Source organism: Stegodyphus dumicola, chromosome 3 (assembly GCF_044657685.1).
Source record: "Stegodyphus dumicola isolate Sdum_Otavi_A_Nest chromosome 3, ASM4465768v1".
Classification (NCBI taxonomy): Eukaryota; Metazoa; Arthropoda; class Arachnida; order Araneae; family Eresidae; genus Stegodyphus; species Stegodyphus dumicola.
The window spans coordinates 73,089,449-73,116,316 of NC_140770.1; positions in this window are offsets into that span (position 1 = coordinate 73,089,449).

Genomic DNA, 26,868 nt, shown 5'->3' on the forward strand with positions numbered 1-26,868 from the left:
CGGGGCGCCCCTAAAAGTTATATCGGATAATGGTCCTCAATTTGTAAGTAATGTATTTGAAGACATGTGCCGAAAACTGGGCATACGTCATTTAAAAATGGTCCCGTATCGGCCGCAATCAAATATAGCGGAACGGATCAATAGAAATATAGTGAAAATTATCCGTAGTTATGTTAAAAAGTTTCATAAAAGCTGGGATAACTATGTCAATGAATTTGCTTTCGCCCTTAGGACCGCAAAACATGATACAACGGGCAAAACTCCTGCTGAGTTATTTTTGGGCAGAAAGATTATAACGCCGTTAGATAAATTATTTTATGTGCAACAAAGAGCCCCAGAATTTAAAATGGGTGATATAGAAAAACTAATTAAAGAAGCAAAAAAGAATACTGAAGTAGCACAAAGAAAATAGAAGCTCTATTATGATTTGAAACGACGGGGAGTAACTTATAATGTAGGAGATGAAGTATTAAAAATTAAGCATTCACTTTCTTCAGCACCAGAAGATAAAACTGCCAAATTTTTTCCACGATTTGAAGGACCATATGTCATAGAAAAAATAACTCACGCTGTAGTAGTGTTAAAAGCTAGAAATGGTGAAACCTGCTCCGCAAACATTGATCAAATCAAACCCTACTATGATCGTAATAAAATGCAAATTTTCAAAGATCTTTTGCAGGATACGGCACGGCAGACACCGCAGGCACAAGCTCCAGAGGTGGAACAACGACAAGTACAAGGGCAAGCCATTAAGAGGCAAGAGCAAGTAAAAAGAAAGTTTCCCCGCGGGAGAATTGAAGGTAACAAGAAAAAGAAGCCGTTCCACCGTCCAGAAAAGAGAGCTCACGAACACCCCCAGAATGAAGAAGGGAGAAGGACGACGAATGCAAAGAGAGCGAGGAGAAATGACGGCAACTATATCCCGGCTCTAAAACGGAAGATCTACTCATCGGACAGGACTCTTCGCAGCAAATGTCGCCGAACTGCGGAAGGGCCACCAGCGGCGGAGGAAAAGTTACAAGGGAAATTTGAACGGCCAGCAACGAGGTCCAAGCAGGAACACGAAAGAAGTTTCCCGGTTCCGCCAAGACCAGCTGCCATCAAACGGCCAAGACCACAGGCAGAGGCGAAAAAGAAGGTATTCAAGGGTGACCGAACTGGAGAAAAAGAAAGCATCTAGAGGAAGGCACTGAAGGGCGAGCCCGTACAAGAAGGAGGATAAATCAAACAACAATCTGCACTATCTTTCAGGACTGGGCCCAGAAAAGAATGTCCGAATATCACAAAGATAAGTAAAATTTTATGTTACTTTGCAAACTTAAGTTAATCTTTCATTCTTACTGCAAGTGGCAGATTTCAAGAAGTTTTACCTCATGCGAGGTCTACCTTTATCGCCAAAAGGGCGAGAAATGAGTTGTTACCGATTTTGGTATTATGTTTTTCAATTACTCGCGCGTAAAACTAAAGTTGATGTATAATAGCGATGTGTAAATACTTAAATATTGTACAAGTTATTGTATAAATATTATTTAAAACATTCTGGCAAGAAAGAAGTTTTAGTCTGAAAGACTTTTTGAAATGTATTATTTCAATGTAGAAAGAATTGGCACTTGCTTGGAAAAGAATAGAAGTTAACAATGTACTACTAATGTATGTTTTCAAATGTGTAAAATTAACGGCAGGTTAATATGTTCTTATATACAATGTGAACTGTTATTTTAAATGTTAAGAAATACCGTGATATTGGTAAAAGTGAAAGTAATGTTAAAATTTTTTTTTTATTCGTGTGACTGTAAAAAGACTAAATCATGGTGAATATGTGTTAAAGGTTGAATGATGTAGTTAGGCTCTCTGACGCTACACTTCAGAGTTAGCCACTTTCAGAATAGTACCTCAGGGTTTAGAGTTGAAATTAGGGTGTGTTACGAGGTCTTGGTATGTTGAATTTTAACACGTTAGTGTTTTGATTGTAGGAGGAAGTGTGTAACACATAGACATAAACACATTCGTGTTTGGTGTTCTTTTACAACACATGTCAGAGAGCACGGGGAGAGATAATTAAAATAGTTATGAATGAAATAAGAATGTTAAGAGAAATATGATTATACATGTTACTTGCCATTTCATTGTGTAACATTTCATTAAAATAGTTTTCCTTCCAGATCTCTGGAAGGAACCAGATTTGAATAAAAGCTCCTGTTTAGATGCAGTACAGATGAAAAAATTGTGTGTCCTGGGAGCTGCTATTGTAAAAACAAATTTCCTTCTTTTAAATTTCTAGTTTCTAGCGAAAAATGTTTGTAAAAGATTGGCCTCGCGTTAGATTCTAGAGCTAAAAGTTTTCAACAAGGTCGTTTTAGACCTCAGTTTCAAACTAATTAACTCCGTCGGGAAGTATGTAAGGATCTTAAGTTTTACTAACGTTTATTTTATTTTAAATCTTTACTATCACTTCTTATTTTCTACTTCCGGCCAGAATTATAAGCGTTAATGTATTTATGCAAAGTTTGTCTGGCGAACGCCAAGTATTTAAGTTGTGGCTTTTTGCCAAGCGAGAGAGAGGAAGCAGTTAGTCGAAGCAGGCCGCTTTCCTTAGAAGTTTTACTCAGTTGCTGGTTGCCTTCCAGGCCAGAGGTTTAATCCTCTTGATAACTTTAAACGTATTGTAGTGTTCACAGTTCTCTGTACTACATACGGCTTCCTGTTAATATAAGGCCAATCTTCCACGTTTATTATTTCAAAGTTAAGAGTTTATTTTTATTTTTATATTTTTACGTTTAGACCACAAGTAGTGGGTCTTTGTATTCCGAAGTACGGAAGTTATTGTAAATAGAGAAAAATAAAGGGTTTTGTATACCCTTCTTGTGTATCCTGTCTACTTCCCACAGTTTTTGAACATAGCTTTAGTAAGCTACATAGCTTTAGAACATAGCTTAGTTTTTCCCACAGTTTAGAAAATAGCTGTTCCGAGTCAGGTCCTTGCATGTTCCCGAAGAAAGTAAGACGGAACATTGAACCTGATAGTGGCGCCCAACGAAGAAGAATAACCATGGCCGAGTTTCAAGAAGAACCTGTGCTGCCTGCAGAAGCGGCTCAGAATCCAGAAATGCCAGCTGCCGCCCTGGAAGGATTTGGTTACATCGTCCAGACCATGCGGGCTTCGATGAAACCAGAAGCAACATTTAATGGAAACTCACCGGTAACCAGTTTTTTGGAAAAACTGGATGACCACTTCATGCTCTACCCCGTGCACGAATTTCAAAAAGTTACCTTAGCTACCAGCGCTTTGAGGGGCCAAGCGCTTAACTGGTTCAAATGTATAGGCAGAAGTCTCTTGGGTCAAGCAGGAAGTCCCACCTATACTTACGAGAATTTCAAGACTGCCCTAGTAAAAGCCTTCCCTGTTGTAAGGGATCCTGCGAAATTAGAAACGGAACTTTAGAGTATATATCAGAAAAGAATCGAAAATCTCTCAAGCTTTATTTTAAGAAAAATTCACGTCTTCAAACTCTTGTATGGAAACCGTCCGGATGCTGAGATAATTCAAGTGATTTTTCCGAGGTTACTGTCCCAAGTGCAAGACTTTATTGAATTAAGAAATCCGAATACACTGGAAAAGTTATTTGAGCTAGCAATCCAGTTTGAAAGTAGAAGAACGGCGGACATTGAAAGAAGACGCCAATATCAACAGCGAAACAAATTTGGTGCGCCAAGACTACAGCAAACTCAAGCACACGGCTAGGGAAGCAAAGCGAATTAGTGGGCAAGGAAACCCGAGCATTCAAAAAACAGCCGTCGAACGTCGACAGTTCAATAGCAATCCAGGAAAAAAGTCTCAAGGCCAGTGGAAAAAGAAGGAAAGCACGGAAATGAAAAATAATTTAAACTAAAACGGATTTCTGCTGACGGGAGGGTGCGGAAATCCGAAGGCCACGAAAACCCCTCTTCCTTCAAGTTAAATACAGTAATGGTAAAAAATTTGACTCTTCCGAAGATTGAAGTGTTGGTGAATAATATCCCAGCCACCGCACTCCTGGATACAGGCGCGCAGTGTTCCTGTGTGGTAGAAGATTTTTTTAGGAAGTATTTTCGGAAATACCGCATATATAATTCGGATAATACGTCAGTGTTAGCGGAGAAGGGGAAAAATGTAAGTGTATAGGTAAATTACCGCTGTATGTCCGTATCAAGGACGAACAAGTAAAGGTGATGTTTTTCATAGTAAAGAATCTGCAAGCACATATTATTTTAGGAATAGATTTTCTTTCAGAGGCACAAGCAACGCTGGATTTTAACGAAGTGTACCTTAAGCTGACGATGAAACCAGTTCGTGCAGAAAAGGCTGAACCGCCGATGTTAAATCTTGACCACCTGCCTAATGACGAGCAAGGAAGAATCCGACAAGTGGTAAGTGAATTTGCTTCGTTATTTAGTGATATTCCAGGATTTACTCAGGTTACTAACCATAGTATTGACAGCGAAGATTCAATGCCAGTTCGCCACAAAGCATACCGGTATGATAAGAATAAGGAAAAAATTATAGAATGGCATATCACCGATATGCTACGTAAAAAGATCATAACGTCCATCTCAAGTAGTTATGCTAGCCCAGTGGTTTTATGTAAGAAAAATAATGACTATCCATTGACACATCAAAAAAGGTGGCGATTCGCGATTGACTACCGTAAATTAAACTCCATAACTAAATATCCGGTATATCCGTTACCTATTATTGAAGAAATTCTAAGGAACATAACATAAACCAAATATATGACGACTTAACGACTGGTTATTTTTAAATAGGGGTGACGCCTGAGGACGTGCCTAAGACTGCTTTTATAACCAAGTCTGGCACTTATGCATTTTTGCGTATGCCGTTTGGCCTTTCAGGGGCGCCGGCAACATTTCAGCGATGTATGGACATTGTGTTAAGACCTGTTCTTGGAAAGTCCACATTTATCTATTTAGACGATATCATTATTACTAGTGATAATCTCGACCAACATGTACAGGATTTAAGACAGGTGTTTTCTTTATTAAATGAGGCCGGTCTAAAAGTTAATGTCGAAAAGTGCAAATTTGCAGCCCCTGAATTAAAATATTTAGGTTACAAGATATCTCAGAAAGGAATAGAGACAGACGAATCAAAAATAATCGCTGTACAAAAGTATCCGACGCCAAACACGGCGAAGAAGCTCTCTTCTTTTCTAGGACTTTGTTCATATTATAGGTCCTTTATAAAAAATTTTGCAGCCATTGCTGAACCATTGTTAAAATTAAAAAGGAAAAAGGCAAGATTCTCGTGGACGGCCGAAGCCAATAGTGCTTTCGAAAAATTAAAACAAGCATTAACGCAAGCCCCTGTGTTGAAATTTCCTGAAAAGGATGAGAATTTAGAAATTTCAGCGGATGCTTCGGATTATGCGGTAGGAGCGGTACTTTCGCAAAATCAGCAGCCCGTGGCATTTTTTAGCCGAACTTTAAATCAAACACAAAGAAACTATTCCGCGACCGAGAGAGAGGCACTTGCAGTTCTGTTAGCAGTGCAAAAGTTCCGAGTCTATTTTGGAAAGGCGCCAATAACAGTGAACTCTGATCATGCGGCGGTAACTAGATTGTACTCAGGGAAAAACTTATCCCCAAGGTTAATAAGATGGGCACTCAAGCTACAAGAATATAATCTGGTAATCAAGCATACCCCCGGAAAGGAAAATATCGTAGCAGATGCCCTATCCAGAATTAAAATAGATGAAGAAGGTAATACTGTAAAGGTGGCAATGCTCACAGCATGTACAATAAATTCCCGAGAAACTGTAATAACCGAACTGGGTAAGGATCCTGAGTTTGGAAGCATTTATGAGTATTTAAAGGATCCTGAAAATTTTAGCCACCAAGATATTGTGGCGATAAGAAATAGGGCGGCCCATTACGAACTAATAGATGGTCTATTATTCTATACAAAAACTACGAATTCCAACAACGAATTTCGACCTGTTATCCCAGCTAGTCTTAGATTAAATATCCTGCAAAAGCTCCATGACAGCCCTTTAGCTTCTCATGCTGGTATTCGAAAAACTATCCAACGCGTACGCGAGGCAGTCTATTTTCCTGAACTGCAAAAGTTAACAAGGGCGTATGTCCAGTCCTGCCCAACATGTCAAGCAGTTAATTATATTAATTTCCGCCCGGCCGGGTTTCTAAATAGTATTAAATCCGAATTTCCAAATGAAATAATTGGCATCGATTTATTGGGCCCTTTCCCAAAAAGTCAGTTAAATAAAAGTCGCTATCTCCTTGTTATGGTTGATCATTTTAGTAAGTGGACCGAAATTGTTCCCTTAAAACGAGCCTCCGCGAAATTAGTTACTGATTCTATTTTAAATAAATATATTTTAAAATACGGGGCGCCCCTAAAAGTTATATCGGATAATGGTCCTCAATTTGTAAGTAATGTATTTGAAGACATGTGCCAAAAACTGGGCATACGTCATTTAAAAATGGTCCCGTATCGGCCGCAATCAAATATAGCGGAACGGATCAATAGAAATATAGTGAAAATTATCCGTAGTTATGTTAAAAAGTTTCATAAAAGCTGGGATAACTATGTCAATGAATTTGCTTTCGCCCTTAGGACCGCAAAACATGATACAACGGGCAAAACTCCTGCTGAGTTATTTTTAGGCAGAAAGATTATAACGCCGTTAGATAAATTATTTTATGTGCAACAAAGAGCCCCAGAATTTAAAATGGGTGATATAGAAAAACTAATTAAAGAAGCAAAAAAGAATACTGAAGTAGCACAAAGAAAATAGAAGCTCTATTATGATTTGAAACGACGGGGAGTAACTTATAATGTAGGAGATGAAGTATTAAAAATTAAGCATTCACTTTCTTCAGCACCAGAAGATAAAACTGCCAAATTTTTTCCACGATTTGAAGGACCATATGTCATAGAAAAAATAACTCACGCTGTAGTAGTGTTAAAAGCTAGAAATGGTGAAACCTGCTCCGCAAACATTGATCAAATCAAACCCTACTATGATCGTAATAAAATGCAAATTTTCAAAGATCTTTTGCAGGATACGGCACGGCAGACACCGCAGGCACAAGCTCCAGAGGTGGAACAACGACAAGTACAAGGGCAAGCCATTAAGAGGCAAGAGCAAGTAAAAAGAAAGTTTCCCCGCGGGAGAATTGAAGGTAACAAGAAAAAGAAGCCGTTCCACCGTCCAGAAAAGAGAGCTCACGAACACCCCCAGAATGAAGAAGGGAGAAGGACGACGAATGCAAAGAGAGCGAGGAGAAATGACGGCAACTATATCCCGGCTCTAAAACGGAAGATCTACTCATCGGACAGGACTCTTCGCAGCAAATGTCGCCGAACTGCGGAAGGGCCACCAGCGGCGGAGGAAAAGTTACAAGGGAAATTTGAACGGCCAGCAACGAGGTCCAAGCAGGAACACGAAAGAAGTTTCCCGGTTCCGCCAAGACCAGCTGCCATCAAACGGCCAAGACCACAGGCAGAGGCGAAAAAGAAGGTATTCAAGGGTGACCGAACTGGAGAAAAAGAAAGCATCTAGAGGAAGGCACTGAAGGGCGAGCCCGTACAAGAAGGAGGATAAATCAAACAACAATCTGCACTATCTTTCAGGACTGGGCCCAGAAAAGAATGTCCGAATATCACAAAGATAAGTAAAATTTTATGTTACTTTGCAAACTTAAGTTAATCTTTCATTCTTACTGCAAGTGGCAGATTTCAAGAAGTTTTACCTCATGCGAGGTCTACCTTTATCGCCAAAAGGGCGAGAAATGAGTTGTTACAGATTTTGGTATTATGTTTTTCAATTACTCGCGCGTAAAACTAAAGTTGATGTATAATAGCGATGTGTAAATACTTAAATATTGTACAAGTTATTGTATAAATATTATTTAAAACATTCTGGCAAGAAAGAAGTTTTAGTCTGAAAGACTTTTTGAAATGTATTATTTCAATGTAGAAAGAATTGGCACTTGCTTGGAAAAGAATAGAAGTTAACAATGTACTACTAATGTATGTTTTCAAATGTGTAAAATTAACGGCAGGTTAATATGTTCTTATATACAATGTGAACTGTTATTTTAAATGTTAAGAAATACCGTGATATTGGTAAAAGTGAAAGTAATGTTAAAATTTTTTTTTATTCGTGTGACTGTAAAAAGACTAAATCATGGTGAATATGTGTTAAAGGTTGAATGATGTAGTTAGGCTCTCTGACGCTACACTTCAGAGTTAGCCACTTTCAGAATAGTACCTCAGGGTTTAGAGTTGAAATTAGGGTGTGTTACGAGGTCTTGGTATGTTGAATTTTAACACGTTAGTGTTTTGATTGTAGGAGGAAGTGTGTAACACATAGACATAAACACATTCGTGTTTGGTGTTCTTTTACAACACATGTCAGAGAGCACGGGGAGAGATAATTAAAATAGTTATGAATGAAATAAGAATGTTAAGAGAAATATGATTATACATGTTACTTGCCATTTCATTGTGTAACATTTCATTAAAATAGTTTTCCTTCCAGATCTCTGGAAGGAACCAGATTTGAATAAAAGCTCCTGTTTAGATGCAGTACAGATGAAAAAATTGTGTGTCCTGGGAGCTGCTATTGTAAAAACAAATTTCCTTCTTTTAAATTTCTAGTTTCTAGCGAAAAATGTTTGTAAAAGATTGGCCTCGCGTTAGATTCTAGAGCTAAAAGTTTTCAACAAGGTCGTTTTAGACCTCAGTTTCAAACTAATTAACTCCGTCGGGAAGTATGTAAGGATCTTAAGTTTTACTAACGTTTATTTTATTTTAAATCTTTACTATCACTTCTTATTTTCTACTTCCGGCCAGAATTATAAGCGTTAATGTATTTATGCAAAGTTTGTCTGGCGAACGCCAAGTATTTAAGTTGTGGCTTTTTGCCAAGCGAGAGAGAGGAAGCAGTTAGTCGAAGCAGGCCGCTTTCCTTAGAAGTTTTACTCAGTTGCTGGTTGCCTTCCAGGCCAGAGGTTTAATCCTCTTGATAACTTTAAACGTATTGTAGTGTTCACAGTTCTCTGTACTACATACGGCTTCCTGTTAATATAAGGCCAATCTTCCACGTTTATTATTTCAAAGTTAAGAGTTTATTTTTATTTTTATATTTTTACGTTTAGACCACAAGTAGTGGGTCTTTGTATTCCGAAGTACGGAAGTTATTGTAAATAGAGAAAAATAAAGGGTTTTGTATACCCTTCTTGTGTATCCTGTCTACTTCCCACAGTTTTTGAACATAGCTTTAGTAAGCTACATAGCTTTAGAACATAGCTTAGTTTTTCCCACAGTTTAGAAAATAGCTGTTCCGAGTCAGGTCCTTGCATGTTCCCGAAGAAAGTAAGACGGAACATTGAACCTGATAGTGGCGCCCAACGAAGAAGAATAACCATGGCCGAGTTTCAAGAAGAACCTGTGCTGCCTGCAGAAGCGGCTCAGAATCCAGAAATGCCAGCTGCCGCCCTGGAAGGATTTGGTTACATCGTCCAGACCATGCGGGCTTCGATGAAACCAGAAGCAACATTTAATGGAAACTCACCGGTAACCAGTTTTTTGGAAAAACTGGATGACCACTTCATGCTCTACCCCGTGCACGAATTTCAAAAAGTTACCTTAGCTACCAGCGCTTTGAGGGGCCAAGCGCTTAACTGGTTCAAATGTATAGGCAGAAGTCTCTTGGGTCAAGCAGGAAGTCCCACCTATACTTACGAGAATTTCAAGACTGCCCTAGTAAAAGCCTTCCCTGTTGTAAGGGATCCTGCGAAATTAGAAACGGAACTTTAGAGTATATATCAGAAAAGAATCGAAAATCTCTCAAGCTTTATTTTAAGAAAAATTCACGTCTTCAAACTCTTGTATGGAAACCGTCCGGATGCTGAGATAATTCAAGTGATTTTTCCGAGGTTACTGTCCCAAGTGCAAGACTTTATTGAATTAAGAAATCCGAATACACTGGAAAAGTTATTTGAGCTAGCAATCCAGTTTGAAAGTAGAAGAACGGCGGACATTGAAAGAAGACGCCAATATCAACAGCGAAACAAATTTGGTGCGCCAAGACTACAGCAAACTCAAGCACACGGCTAGGGAAGCAAAGCGAATTAGTGGGCAAGGAAACCCGAGCATTCAAAAAACAGCCGGCGAACGTCGACAGTTCAATAGCAATCCAGGAAAAAAGTCTCAAGGCCAGTGGAAAAAGAAGGAAAGCACGGAAATGAAAAATAATTTAAACTAAAACGGATTTCTGCTGACGGGAGGGTGCGGAAATCCGAAGGCCACGAAAACCCCTCTTCCTTCAAGTTAAATACAGTAATGGTAAAAAATTTGACTCTTCCGAAGATTGAAGTGTTGGTGAATAATATCCCAGCCACCGCACTCCTGGATACAGGCGCGCAGTGTTCCTGTGTGGTAGAAGATTTTTTTAGGAAGTATTTTCGGAAATACCGCATATATAATTCGGATAATACGTCAGTGTTAGCGGCGAAAGGAGAAAAATGTAAGTGTATAGGTAAATTACCGCTGTATGTCCGTATCAAGGACGAACAAGTAAAGGTGATGTTTTTCATAGTAAAGAATCTGCAAGCACATATTATTTTAGGAATAGATTTTCTTTCAGAGGCACAAGCAACGCTGGATTTTAACGAAGTGTACCTTAAGCTGACGATGAAACCAGTTCGTGCAGAAAAGGCTGAACCGCCGATGTTAAATCTTGACCACCTGCCTAATGACGAGCAAGGAAGAATCCGACAAGTGGTAAGTGAATTTGCTTCGTTATTTAGTGATATTCCAGGATTTACTCAGGTTACTAACCATAGTATTGACAGCGAAGATTCAATGCCAGTTCGCCACAAAGCATACCGGTATGATAAGAATAAGGAAAAAATTATAGAATGGCATATCACCGATATGCTACGTAAAAAGATCATAACGTCCATCTCAAGTAGTTATGCTAGCCCAGTGGTTTTATGTAAGAAAAATAATGACTATCCATTGACACATCAAAAAAGGTGGCGATTCGCGATTGACTACCGTAAATTAAACTCCATAACTAAATATCCGGTATATCCGTTACCTATTATTGAAGAAATTCTAAGGAACATAACATAAACCAAATATATGACGACTTAACGACTGGTTATTTTTAAATAGGGGTGACGCCTGAGGACGTGCCTAAGACTGCTTTTATAACCAAGTCTGGCACTTATGCATTTTTGCGTATGCCGTTTGGCCTTTCAGGGGCGCCGGCAACATTTCAGCGATGTATGGACATTGTGTTAAGACCTGTTCTTGGAAAGTCCACATTTATCTATTTAGACGATATCATTATTACTAGTGATAATCTCGACCAACATGTACAGGATTTAAGACAGGTGTTTTCTTTATTAAATGAGGCCGGTCTAAAAGTTAATGTCGAAAAGTGCAAATTTGCAGCCCCTGAATTAAAATATTTAGGTTACAAGATATCTCAGAAAGGAATAGAGACAGACGAATCAAAAATAATCGCTGTACAAAAGTATCCGACGCCAAACACGGCGAAGAAGCTCTCTTCTTTTCTAGGACTTTGTTCATATTATAGGTCCTTTATAAAAAATTTTGCAGCCATTGCTGAACCATTGTTAAAATTAAAAAGGAAAAAGGCAAGATTCTCGTGGACGGCCGAAGCCAATAGTGCTTTCGAAAAATTAAAACAAGCATTAACGCAAGCCCCTGTGTTGAAATTTCCTGAAAAGGATGAGAATTTAGAAATTTCAGCGGATGCTTCGGATTATGCGGTAGGAGCGGTACTTTCGCAAAATCAGCAGCCCGTGGCATTTTTTAGCCGAACTTTAAATCAAACACAAAGAAACTATTCCGCGACCGAGAGAGAGGCACTTGCAGTTCTGTTAGCAGTGCAAAAGTTCCGAGTCTATTTTGGAAAGGCGCCAATAACAGTGAACTCTGATCATGCGGCGGTAACTAGATTGTACTCAGGGAAAAACTTATCCCCAAGGTTAATAAGATGGGCACTCAAGCTACAAGAATATAATCTGGTAATCAAGCATACCCCCGGAAAGGAAAATATCGTAGCAGATGCCCTATCCAGAATTAAAATAGATGAAGAAGGTAATACTGTAAAGGTGGCAATGCTCACAGCATGTACAATAAATTCCCGAGAAACTGTAATAACCGAACTGGGTAAGGATCCTGAGTTTGGAAGCATTTATGAGTATTTAAAGGATCCTGAAAATTTTAGCCACCAAGATATTGTGGCGATAAGAAATAGGGCGGCCCATTACGAACTAATAGATGGTCTATTATTCTATACAAAAACTACGAATTCCAACAACGAATTTCGACCTGTTATCCCAGCTAGTCTTAGATTAAATATCCTGCAAAAGCTCCATGACAGCCCTTTAGCTTCTCATGCTGGTATTCGAAAAACTATCCAACGCGTACGCGAGGCAGTCTATTTTCCTGAACTGCAAAAGTTAACAAGGGCGTATGTCCAGTCCTGCCCAACATGTCAAGCAGTTAATTATATTAATTTCCGCCCGGCCGGGTTTCTAAATAGTATTAAATCCGAATTTCCAAATGAAATAATTGGCATCGATTTATTGGGCCCTTTCCCAAAAAGTCAGTTAAATAAAAGTCGCTATCTCCTTGTTATGGTTGATCATTTTAGTAAGTGGACCGAAATTGTTCCCTTAAAACGAGCCTCCGCGAAATTAGTTACTGATTCTATTTTAAATAAATATATTTTAAAATACGGGGCGCCCCTAAAAGTTATATCGGATAATGGTCCTCAATTTGTAAGTAATGTATTTGAAGACATGTGCCAAAAACTGGGCATACGTCATTTAAAAATGGTCCCGTATCGGCCGCAATCAAATATAGCGGAACGGATCAATAGAAATATAGTGAAAATTATCCGTAGTTATGTTAAAAAGTTTCATAAAAGCTGGGATAACTATGTCAATGAATTTGCTTTCGCCCTTAGGACCGCAAAACATGATACAACGGGCAAAACTCCTGCTGAGTTATTTTTAGGCAGAAAGATTATAACGCCGTTAGATAAATTATTTTATGTGCAACAAAGAGCCCCAGAATTTAAAATGGGTGATATAGAAAAACTAATTAAAGAAGCAAAAAAGAATACTGAAGTAGCACAAAGAAAATAGAAGCTCTATTATGATTTGAAACGACGGGGAGTAACTTATAATGTAGGAGATGAAGTATTAAAAATTAAGCATTCACTTTCTTCAGCACCAGAAGATAAAACTGCCAAATTTTTTCCACGATTTGAAGGACCATATGTCATAGAAAAAATAACTCACGCTGTAGTAGTGTTAAAAGCTAGAAATGGTGAAACCTGCTCCGCAAACATTGATCAAATCAAACCCTACTATGATCGTAATAAAATGCAAATTTTCAAAGATCTTTTGCAGGATACGGCACGGCAGACACCGCAGGCACAAGCTCCAGAGGTGGAACAACGACAAGTACAAGGGCAAGCCATTAAGAGGCAAGAGCAAGTAAAAAGAAAGTTTCCCCGCGGGAGAATTGAAGGTAACAAGAAAAAGAAGCCGTTCCACCGTCCAGAAAAGAGAGCTCACGAACACCCCCAGAATGAAGAAGGGAGAAGGACGACGAATGCAAAGAGAGCGAGGAGAAATGACGGCAACTATATCCCGGCTCTAAAACGGAAGATCTACTCATCGGACAGGACTCTTCGCAGCAAATGTCGCCGAACTGCGGAAGGGCCACCAGCGGCGGAGGAAAAGTTACAAGGGAAATTTGAACGGCCAGCAACGAGGTCCAAGCAGGAACACGAAAGAAGTTTCCCGGTTCCGCCAAGACCAGCTGCCATCAAACGGCCAAGACCACAGGCAGAGGCGAAAAAGAAGGTATTCAAGGGTGACCGAACTGGAGAAAAAGAAAGCATCTAGAGGAAGGCACTGAAGGGCGAGCCCGTACAAGAAGGAGGATAAATCAAACAACAATCTGCACTATCTTTCAGGACTGGGCCCAGAAAAGAATGTCCGAATATCACAAAGATAAGTAAAATTTTATGTTACTTTGCAAACTTAAGTTAATCTTTCATTCTTACTGCAAGTGGCAGATTTCAAGAAGTTTTACCTCATGCGAGGTCTACCTTTATCGCCAAAAGGGCGAGAAATGAGTTGTTACCGATTTTGGTATTATGTTTTTCAATTACTCGCGCGTAAAACTAAAGTTGATGTATAATAGCGATGTGTAAATACTTAAATATTGTACAAGTTATTGTATAAATATTATTTAAAACATTCTGGCAAGAAAGAAGTTTTAGTCTGAAAGACTTTTTGAAATGTATTATTTCAATGTAGAAAGAATTGGCACTTGCTTGGAAAAGAATAGAAGTTAACAATGTACTACTAATGTATGTTTTCAAATGTGTAAAATTAACGGCAGGTTAATATGTTCTTATATACAATGTGAACTGTTATTTTAAATGTTAAGAAATACCGTGATATTGGTAAAAGTGAAAGTAATGTTAAAATTTTTTTTTTATTCGTGTGACTGTAAAAAGACTAAATCATGGTGAATATGTGTTAAAGGTTGAATGATGTAGTTAGGCTCTCTGACGCTACACTTCAGAGTTAGCCACTTTCAGAATAGTACCTCAGGGTTTAGAGTTGAAATTAGGGTGTGTTACGAGGTCTTGGTATGTTGAATTTTAACACGTTAGTGTTTTGATTGTAGGAGGAAGTGTGTAACACATAGACATAAACACATTCGTGTTTGGTGTTCTTTTACAACACATGTCAGAGAGCACGGGGAGAGATAATTAAAATAGTTATGAATGAAATAAGAATGTTAAGAGAAATATGATTATACATGTTACTTGCCATTTCATTGTGTAACATTTCATTAAAATAGTTTTCCTTCCAGATCTCTGGAAGGAACCAGATTTGAATAAAAGCTCCTGTTTAGATGCAGTACAGATGAAAAAATTGTGTGTCCTGGGAGCTGCTATTGTAAAAACAAATTTCCTTCTTTTAAATTTCTAGTTTCTAGCGAAAAATGTTTGTAAAAGATTGGCCTCGCGTTAGATTCTAGAGCTAAAAGTTTTCAACAAGGTCGTTTTAGACCTCAGTTTCAAACTAATTAACTCCGTCGGGAAGTATGTAAGGATCTTAAGTTTTACTAACGTTTATTTTATTTTAAATCTTTACTATCACTTCTTATTTTCTACTTCCGGCCAGAATTATAAGCGTTAATGTATTTATGCAAAGTTTGTCTGGCGAACGCCAAGTATTTAAGTTGTGGCTTTTTGCCAAGCGAGAGAGAGGAAGCAGTTAGTCGAAGCAGGCCGCTTTCCTTAGAAGTTTTACTCAGTTGCTGGTTGCCTTCCAGGCCAGAGGTTTAATCCTCTTGATAACTTTAAACGTATTGTAGTGTTCACAGTTCTCTGTACTACATACGGCTTCCTGTTAATATAAGGCCAATCTTCCACGTTTATTATTTCAAAGTTAAGAGTTTATTTTTATTTTTATATTTTTACGTTTAGACCACAAGTAGTGGGTCTTTGTATTCCGAAGTACGGAAGTTATTGTAAATAGAGAAAAATAAAGGGTTTTGTATACCCTTCTTGTGTATCCTGTCTACTTCCCACAGTTTTTGAACATAGCTTTAGTAAGCTACATAGCTTTAGAACATAGCTTAGTTTTTCCCACAGTTTAGAAAATAGCTGTTCCGAGTCAGGTCCTTGCATGTTCCCGAAGAAAGTAAGACGGAACATTGAACCTGATAGTGGCGCCCAACGAAGAAGAATAACCATGGCCGAGTTTCAAGAAGAACCTGTGCTGCCTGCAGAAGCGGCTCAGAATCCAGAAATGCCAGCTGCCGCCCTGGAAGGATTTGGTTACATCGTCCAGACCATGCGGGCTTCGATGAAACCAGAAGCAACATTTAATGGAAACTCACCGGTAACCAGTTTTTTGGAAAAACTGGATGACCACTTCATGCTCTACCCCGTGCACGAATTTCAAAAAGTTACCTTAGCTACCAGCGCTTTGAGGGGCCAAGCGCTTAACTGGTTCAAATGTATAGGCAGAAGTCTCTTGGGTCAAGCAGGAAGTCCCACCTATACTTACGAGAATTTCAAGACTGCCCTAGTAAAAGCCTTCCCTGTTGTAAGGGATCCTGCGAAATTAGAAACGGAACTTTAGAGTATATATCAGAAAAGAATCGAAAATCTCTCAAGCTTTATTTTAAGAAAAATTCACGTCTTCAAACTCTTGTATGGAAACCGTCCGGATGCTGAGATAATTCAAGTGATTTTTCCGAGGTTACTGTCCCAAGTGCAAGACTTTATTGAATTAAGAAATCCGAATACACTGGAAAAGTTATTTGAGCTAGCAATCCAGTTTGAAAGTAGAAGAACGGCGGACATTGAAAGAAGACGCCAATATCAACAGCGAAACAAATTTGGTGCGCCAAGACTACAGCAAACTCAAGCACACGGCTAGGGAAGCAAAGCGAATTAGTGGGCAAGGAAACCCGAGCATTCAAAAAACAGCCGGCGAACGTCGACAGTTCAATAGCAATCCAGGAAAAAAGTCTCAAGGCCAGTGGAAAAAGAAGGAAAGCACGGAAATGAAAAATAATTTAAACTAAAACGGATTTCTGCTGACGGGAGGGTGCGGAAATCCGAAGGCCACGAAAACCCCTCTTCCTTCAAGTTAAATACAGTAATGGTAAAAAATTTGACTCTTCCGAAGATTGAAGTGTTGGTGAATAATATCCCAGCCACCGCACTCCTGGATACAGGCGCGCAGTGTTCCTGTGTGGTAGAAGATTTTTTTAGGAAGTATTTTCGGAAATACCGCATATATAATTCGGATAATACGTCAGTGTTAGCGGCGAAAGGAGAAAAATGTAAGTGTATAGGTAAATTACCGCTGTATGTCCGTATCAAGGACGAACAAGTAAAGGTGATGTTTTTCATAGTAAAGAATCTGCAAGCACATATTATTTTAGGAATAGATTTTCTTTCAGAGGCACAAGCAACGCTGGATTTTAACGAAGTGTACCTTAAGCTGACGATGAAACCAGTTCGTGCAGAAAAGGCTGAACCGCCGATGTTAAATCTTGACCACCTGCCTAATGACGAGCAAGGAAGAATCCGACAAGTGGTAAGTGAATTTGCTTCGTTATTTAGTGATATTCCAGGATTTACTCAGGTTACTAACCATAGTATTGACACCGAAGATTCAATGCCAGTTCGCCACAAAGCATACCGGTATGATAAGAATAAGGAAAAAATTATAGAATGGCATATCACCGATATGCTACGTAAAAAGATCATAACGTCCATCTCAAGTAGTTATGCTAGCCCAGTGGTTTTATGTAAGAAAAATAATGACTATCCATTGACACATCAAAAAAGGTGGCGATTCGCGATTGACTACCGTAAATTAAACTCCATAACTAAATATCCGGTATATCCGTTACCTATTATTGAAGAAATTCTAAGGAACATAACATAAACCAAATATATGACGACTTAACGACTGGTTATTTTTAAATAGGGGTGACGCCTGAGGACGTGCCTAAGACTGCTTTTATAACCAAGTCTGGCACTTATGCATTTTTGCGTATGCCGTTTGGCCTTTCAGGGGCGCCGGCAACATTTCAGCGATGTATGGACATTGTGTTAAGACCTGTTCTTGGAAAGTCCACATTTATCTATTTAGACGATATCATTATTACTAGTGATAATCTCGACCAACATGTACAGGATTTAAGACAGGTGTTTTCTTTATTAAATGAGGCCGGTCTAAAAGTTAATGTCGAAAAGTGCAAATTTGCAGCCCCTGAATTAAAATATTTAGGTTACAAGATATCTCAGAAAGGAATAGAGACAGACGAATCAAAAATAATCGCTGTACAAAAGTATCCGACGCCAAACACGGCGAAGAAGCTCTCTTCTTTTCTAGGACTTTGTTCATATTATAGGTCCTTTATAAAAAATTTTGCAGCCATTGCTGAACCATTGTTAAAATTAAAAAGGAAAAAGGCAAGATTCTCGTGGACGGCCGAAGCCAATAGTGCTTTCGAAAAATTAAAACAAGCATTAACGCAAGCCCCTGTGTTGAAATTTCCTGAAAAGGATGAGAATTTAGAAATTTCAGCGGATGCTTCGGATTATGCGGTAGGAGCGGTACTTTCGCAAAATCAGCAGCCCGTGGCATTTTTTAGCCGAACTTTAAATCAAACACAAAGAAACTATTCCGCGACCGAGAGAGAGGCACTTGCAGTTCTGTTAGCAGTGCAAAAGTTCCGAGTCTATTTTGGAAAGGCGCCAATAACAGTGTACTCTGATCATGCGGCGGTAACTAGATTGTACTCAGGGAAAAACTTATCCCCAAGGTTAATAAGATGGGCACTCAAGCTACAAGAATATAATCTGGTAATCAAGCATACCCCCGGAAAGGAAAATATCGTAGCAGATGCCCTATCCAGAATTAAAATAGATGAAGAAGGTAATACTGTAAAGGTGGCAATGCTCACAGCATGTACAATAAATTCCCGAGAAACTGTAATAACCGAACTGGGTAAGGATCCTGAGTTTGGAAGCATTTATGAGTATTTAAAGGATCCTGAAAATTTTAGCCACCAAGATATTGTGGCGATAAGAAATAGGGCGGCCCATTACGAACTAATAGATGGTCTATTATTCTATACAAAAACTACGAATTCCAACAAAGAATTTCGACCTGTTATCCCAGCTAGTCTTAGATTAAATATCCTGCAGGAGCTCCATGACAGCCCTTTAGCTTCTCATGCTGGTATTCGAAAAACTATCCAACGCGTACGCGAGGCAGTCTATTTTCCTGAACTGCAAAAGTTAACAAGGGCGTATGTCCAGTCCTGGCCAACATGTCAAGCAGTTAATTATATTAATTTCCGCCCGGCCGGGTTTCTAAATAGTATTAAATCCGAATTTCCAAATGAAATAATTGGCATCGATTTATTGGGCCCTTTCCCAAAAAGTCAGTTAAATAAAAGTCGCTATCTCCTTGTTATGGTTGATCATTTTAGTAAGTGGACCGAAATTGTTCCCTTAAAACGAGCCTCCGCGAAATTAGTTACTGATTCTATTTTAAATAAATATATTTTAAAATACGGGGCGCCCCTAAAAGTTATATCGGATAATGGTCCTCAATTTGTAAGTAATGTATTTGAAGACATGTGCCAAAAACTGGGCATACGTCATTTAAAAATGGTCCCGTATCGGCCGCAATCAAATATAGCGGAACGGATCAATAGAAATATAGTGAAAATTATCCGTAGTTATGTTAAAAAGTTTCATAAAAGCTGGGATAACTATGTCAATGAATTTGCTTTCGCCCTTAGGACCGCAAAACATGATACAACGGGCAAAACTCCTGCTGAGTTATTTTTAGGCAGAAAGATTATAACGCCGTTAGATAAATTATTTTATGTGCAACAAAGAGCCCCAGAATTTAAAATGGGTGATATAGAAAAACTAATTAAAGAAGCAAAAAAGAATACTGAAGTAGCACAAAGAAAATAGAAGCTCTATTATGATTTGAAACGACGGGGAGTAACTTATAATGTAGGAGATGAAGTATTAAAAATTAAGCATTCACTTTCTTCAGCACCAGAAGATAAAACTGCCAAATTTTTTCCACGATTTGAAGGACCATATGTCATAGAAAAAATAACTCACGCTGTAGTAGTGTTAAAAGCTAGAAATGGTGAAACCTGCTCCGCAAACATTGATCAAATCAAACCCTACTATGATCGTAATAAAATGCAAATTTTCAAAGATCTTTTGCAGGATACGGCACGGCAGACACCGCAGGCACAAGCTCCAGAGGTGGAACAACGACAAGTACAAGGGCAAGCCATTAAGAGGCAAGAGCAAGTAAAAAGAAAGTTTCCCCGCGGGAGAATTGAAGGTAACAAGAAAAAGAAGCCGTTCCACCGTCCAGAAAAGAGAGCTCACGAACACCCCCAGAATGAAGAAGGGAGAAGGACGACGAATGCAAAGAGAGCGAGGAGAAATGACGGCAACTATATCCCGGCTCTAAAACGGAAGATCTACTCATCGGACAGGACTCTTCGCAGCAAATGTCGCCGAACTGCGGAAGGGCCACCAGCGGCGGAGGAAAAGTTACAAGGGAAATTTGAACGGCCAGCAACGAGGTCCAAGCAGGAACACGAAAGAAGTTTCCCGGTTCCGCCAAGACCAGCTGCCATCAAACGGCCAAGACCACAGGCAGAGGCGAAAAAGAAGGTATTCAAGGGTGACCGAACTGGAGAAAAAGAAAGCATCTAGAGGAAGGCACTGAAGGGCGAGCCCGTACAAGAAGGAGGATAAATCAAACAACAATCTGCACTATCTTTCAGGACTGGGCCCAGAAAAGAATGTCCGAATATCACAAAGATAAGTAAAATTTTATGTTACTTTGCAAACTTAAGTTAATCTTTCATTCTTACTGCAAGTGGCAGATTTCAAGAAGTTTTACCTCATGCGAGGTCTACCTTTATCGCCAAAAGGGCGAGAAATGAGTTGTTACAGATTTTGGTATTATGTTTTTCAATTACTCACGCGTAAAACTAAAGTTGATGTATAATAGCGATGTGTAAATACTTAAATATTGTACAAGTTATTGTATAAATATTATTTAAAACATTCTGGCAAGAAAGAAGTTTTAGTCTGAAAGACTTTTTGAAATGTATTATTTCAATGTAGAAAGAATTGGCACTTGCTTGGAAAAGAATAGAAGTTAACAATGTACTACTAATGTATGTTTTCAAATGTGTAAAATTAACGGCATGTTAATATGTTCTTATATACAATGTGAACTGTTATTTTAAATGTTAAGAAATACCGTGATATTGGTAAAAGTGAAAGTAATGTTAAAATTTTTTTTTTATTCGTGTGACTGTAAAAAGACTAAATCATGGTGAATATGTGTTAAAGGTTGAATGATGTAGTTAGGCTCTCTGACGCTACACTTCAGAGTTAGCCACTTTCAGAATAGTACCTCAGGGTTTAGAGTTGAAATTAGGGTGTGTTACGAGGTCTTGGTATGTTGAATTTTAACACGTTAGTGTTTTGATTGTAGGAGGAAGTGTGTAACACATAGACATAAACACATTCGTGTTTGGTGTTCTTTTACAACACATGTCAGAGAGCACGGGGAGAGATAATTAAAATAGTTATGAATGAAATAAGAATGTTAAGAGAAATATGATTATACATGTTACTTGCCATTTCATTTTGTAACATTTCATTAAAATAGTTTTCCTTCCAGATCTCTGGAAGGAACCAGATTTGAATAAAAGCTCCTGTTTAGATGCAGTACAGATGAAAAAATTGTGTGTCCTGGGAGCTGCTATTGTAAAAACAAATTTCCTTCTTTTAAATTTCTAGTTTCTAGCGAAAAATGTTTGTAAAAGATTGGCCTCGCGTTAGATTCTAGAGCTAAAAGTTTTCAACAAGGTCGTTTTAGACCTCAGTTTCAAACTAATTAACTCCGTCGGGAAGTATGTAAGGATCTTAAGTTTTACTAACGTTTATTTTATTTTAAATCTTTACTATCACTTCTTATTTTCTACTTCCGGCCAGAATTATAAGCGTTAATGTATTTATGCAAAGTTTGTCTGGCGAACGCCAAGTATTTAAGTTGTGGCTTTTTGCCAAGCGAGAGAGAGGAAGCAGTTAGTCGAAGCAGGCCGCTTTCCTTAGAAGTTTTACTCAGTTGCTGGTTGCCTTCCAGGCCAGAGGTTTAATCCTCTTGATAACTTTAAACGTATTGTAGTGTTCACAGTTCTCTGTACTACATACGGCTTCCTGTTAATATAAGGCCAATCTTCCACGTTTATTATTTCAAAGTTAAGAGTTTATTTTTATTTTTATATTTTTACGTTTAGACCACAAGTAGTGGGTCTTTGTATTCCGAAGTACGGAAGTTATTGTAAATAGAGAAAAATAAAGGGTTTTGTATACCCTTCTTGTGTATCCTGTCTACTTCCCACAGTTTTTGAACATAGCTTTAGTAAGCTACATAGCTTTAGAACATAGCTTAGTTTTTCCCACAGTTTAGAACATAGCTGTTCCGAGTCAGGTCCTTGCATGTTCCCGAAGAAAGTAAGACGGAACATTGAACCTGATAGTGGCGCCCAACGAAGAAGAATAACCATGGCCGAGTTTCAAGAAGAACCTGTGCTGCCTGCAGAAGCGGCTCAGAATCCAGAAATGCCAGCTGCCGCCCTGGAAGGATTTGGTTACATCGTCCAGACCATGCGGGCTTCGATGAAACCAGAAGCAACATTTAATGGAAACTCACCGGTAACCAGTTTTTTGGAAAAACTGGATGACCACTTCATGCTCTACCCCGTGCACGAATTTCAAAAAGTTACCTTAGCTACCAGCGCTTTGAGGGGCCAAGCGCTTAACTGGTTCAAATGTATAGGCAGAAGTCTCTTGGGTCAAGCAGGAAGTCCCACCTATACTTACGAGAATTTCAAGACTGCCCTAGTAAAAGCCTTCCCTGTTGTAAGGGATCCTGCGAAATTAGAAACGGAACTTTAGAGTATATATCAGAAAAGAATCGAAAATCTCTCAAGCTTTATTTTAAGAAAAATTCACGTCTTCAAACTCTTGTATGGAAACCGTCCGGATGCTGAGATAATTCAAGTGATTTTGCCGAGGTTACTGTCCCAAGGGCAAGACTTTATTGAATTAAGAAATCCGAATACACTGGAAAAGTTATTTGAGCTAGCAATCCAGTTTGAAAGTAGAAGAACGGCGGACATTGAAAGAAGACGCCAATATCAACAGCGAAACAAATTTGGTGCGCCAAGACTACAGCAAACTCAAGCACACGGCTAGGGAAGCAAAGCGAATTAGTGGGCAAGGAAACCCGAGCATTCAAAAAACAGCCGGCGAACGTCGACAGTTCAATAGCAATCCAGGAAAAAAGTCTCAAGGCCAGTGGAAAAAGAAGGAAAGCACGGAAATGAAAAATAATTTAAACTAAAACGGATTTCTGCTGACGGGAGGGTGCGGAAATCCGAAGGCCACGAAAACCCCTCTTCCTTCAAGTTAAATACAGTAATGGTAAAAAATTTGACTCTTCCGAAGATTGAAGTGTTGGTGAATAATATCCCAGCCACCGCACTCCTGGATACAGGCGCGCAGTGTTCCTGTGTGGTAGAAGATTTTTTTAGGAAGTATTTTCGGAAATACCGCATATATAATTCGGATAATACGTCAGTGTTAGCGGCGAAAGGAGAAAAATGTAAGTGTATAGGTAAATTACCGCTGTATGTCCGTATCAAGGACGAACAAGTAAAGGTGATGTTTTTCATAGTAAAGAATCTGCAAGCACATATTATTTTAGGAATAGATTTTCTTTCAGAGGCACAAGCAACGCTGGATTTTAACGAAGTGTACCTTAAGCTGACGATGAAACCAGTTCGTGCAGAAAAGGCTGAACCGCCGATGTTAAATCTTGACCACCTGCCTAATGACGAGCAAGGAAGAATCCGACAAGTGGTAAGTGAATTTGCTTCGTTATTTAGTGATATTCCAGGATTTACTCAGGTTACTAACCATAGTATTGACACCGAAGATTCAATGCCAGTTCGCCACAAAGCATACCGGTATGATAAGAATAAGGAAAAAATTATAGAATGGCATATCACCGATATGCTACGTAAAAAGATCATAACGTCCATCTCAAGTAGTTATGCTAGCCCAGTGGTTTTATGTAAGAAAAATAATGACTATCCATTGACACATCAAAAAAGGTGGCGATTCGCGATTGACTACCGTAAATTAAACTCCATAACTAAATATCCGGTATATCCGTTACCTATTATTGAAGAAATTCTAAGGAACATAACATAAACCAAATATATGACGACTTAACGACTGGTTATTTTTAAATAGGGGTGACGCCTGAGGACGTGCCTAAGACTGCTTTTATAACCAAGTCTGGCACTTATGCATTTTTGCGTATGCCGTTTGGCCTTTCAGGGGCGCCGGCAACATTTCAGCGATGTATGGACATTGTGTTAAGACCTGTTCTTGGAAAGTCCACATTTATCTATTTAGACGATATCATTATTACTAGTGATAATCTCGACCAACATGTACAGGATTTAAGACAGGTGTTTTCTTTATTAAATGAGGCCGGTCTAAAAGTTAATGTCGAAAAGTGCAAATTTGCAGCCCCTGAATTAAAATATTTAGGTTACAAGATATCTCAGAAAGGAATAGAGACAGACGAATCAAAAATAATCGCTGTACAAAAGTATCCGACGCCAAACACGGCGAAGAAGCTCTCTTCTTTTCTAGGACTTTGTTCATATTATAGGTCCTTTATAAAAAATTTTGCAGCCATTGCTGAACCATTGTTAAAATTAAAAAGGAAAAAGGCAAGATTCTCGTGGACGGCCGAAGCCAATAGTGCTTTCGAAAAATTAAAACAAGCATTAACGCAAGCCCCTGTGTTGAAATTTCCTGAAAAGGATGAGAATTTAGAAATTTCAGCGGATGCTTCGGATTATGCGGTAGGAGCGGTACTTTCGCAAAATCAGCAGCCCGTGGCATTTTTTAGCCGAACTTTAAATCAAACACAAAGAAACTATTCCGCGACCGAGAGAGAGGCACTTGCAGTTCTGTTAGCAGTGCAAAAGTTCCGAGTCTATTTTGGAAAGGCGCCAATAACAGTGAACTCTGATCATGCGGCGGTAACTAGATTGTACTCAGGGAAAAACTTATCCCCAAGGTTAATAAGATGGGCACTCAAGCTACAAGAATATAATCTGGTAATCAAGCATACCCCCGGAAAGGAAAATATCGTAGCAGATGCCCTATCCAGAATTAAAATAGATGAAGAAGGTAATACTGTAAAGGTGGCAATGCTCACAGCATGTACAATAAATTCCCGAGAAACTGTAATAACCGAACTGGGTAAGGATCCTGAGTTTGGAAGCATTTATGAGTATTTAAAGGATCCTGAAAATTTTAGCCACCAAGATATTGTGGCGATAAGAAATAGGGCGGCCCATTACGAACTAATAGATGGTCTATTATTCTATACAAAAACTACGAATTCCAACAACGAATTTCGACCTGTTATCCCAGCTAGTCTTAGATTAAATATCCTGCAAAAGCTCCATGACAGCCCTTTAGCTTCTCATGCTGGTATTCGAAAAACTATCCAACGCGTACGCGAGGCAGTCTATTTTCCTGAACTGCAAAAGTTAACAAGGGCGTATGTCCAGTCCTGCCCAACATGTCAAGCAGTTAATTATATTAATTTCCGCCCGGCCGGGTTTCTAAATAGTATTAAATCCGAATTTCCAAATGAAATAATTGGCATCGATTTATTGGGCCCTTTCCCAAAAAGTCAGTTAAATAAAAGTCGCTATCTCCTTGTTATGGTTGATCATTTTAGTAAGTGGACCGAAATTGTTCCCTTAAAACGAGCCTCCGCGAAATTAGTTACTGATTCTATTTTAAATAAATATATTTTAAAATACGGGGCGCCCCTAAAAGTTATATCGGATAATGGTCCTCAATTTGTAAGTAATGTATTTGAAGACATGTGCCAAAAACTGGGCATACGTCATTTAAAAATGGTCCCGTATCGGCCGCAATCAAATATAGCGGAACGGATCAATAGAAATATAGTGAAAATTATCCGTAGTTATGTTAAAAAGTTTCATAAAAGCTGGGATAACTATGTCAATGAATTTGCTTTCGCCCTTAGGACCGCAAAACATGATACAACGGGCAAAACTCCTGCTGAGTTATTTTTAGGCAGAAAGATTATAACGCCGTTAGATAAATTATTTTATGTGCAACAAAGAGCCCCAGAATTTAAAATGGGTGATATAGAAAAACTAATTAAAGAAGCAAAAAAGAATACTGAAGTAGCACAAAGAAAATAGAAGCTCTATTATGATTTGAAACGACGGGGAGTAACTTATAATGTAGGAGATGAAGTATTAAAAATTAAGCATTCACTTTCTTCAGCACCAGAAGATAAAACTGCCAAATTTTTTCCACGATTTGAAGGACCATATGTCATAGAAAAAATAACTCACGCTGTAGTAGTGTTAAAAGCTAGAAATGGTGAAACCTGCTCCGCAAACATTGATCAAATCAAACCCTACTATGATCGTAATAAAATGCAAATTTTCAAAGATCTTTTGCAGGATACGGCACGGCAGACACCGCAGGCACAAGCTCCAGAGGTGGAACAACGACAAGTACAAGGGCAAGCCATTAAGAGGCAAGAGCAAGTAAAAAGAAAGTTTCCCCGCGGGAGAATTGAAGGTAACAAGAAAAAGAAGCCGTTCCACCGTCCAGAAAAGAGAGCTCACGAACACCCCCAGAATGAAGAAGGGAGAAGGACGACGAATGCAAAGAGAGCGAGGAAAAATGACGGCAACTATATCCCGGCTCTAAAACGGAAGATCTACTCATCGGACAGGACTCTTCGCAGCAAATGTCGCCGAACTGCGGAAGGGCCACCAGCGGCGGAGGAAAAGTTACAAGGGAAATTTGAACGGCCAGCAACGAGGTCCAAGCAGGAACACGAAAGAAGTTTCCCGGTTCCGCCAAGACCAGCTGCCATCAAACGGCCAAGACCACAGGCAGAGGCGAAAAAGAAGGTATTCAAGGGTGACCGAACTGGAGAAAAAGAAAGCATCTAGAGGAAGGCACTGAAGGGCGAGCCCGTACAAGAAGGAGGATAAATCAAACAACAATCTGCACTATCTTTCAGGACTGGGCCCAGAAA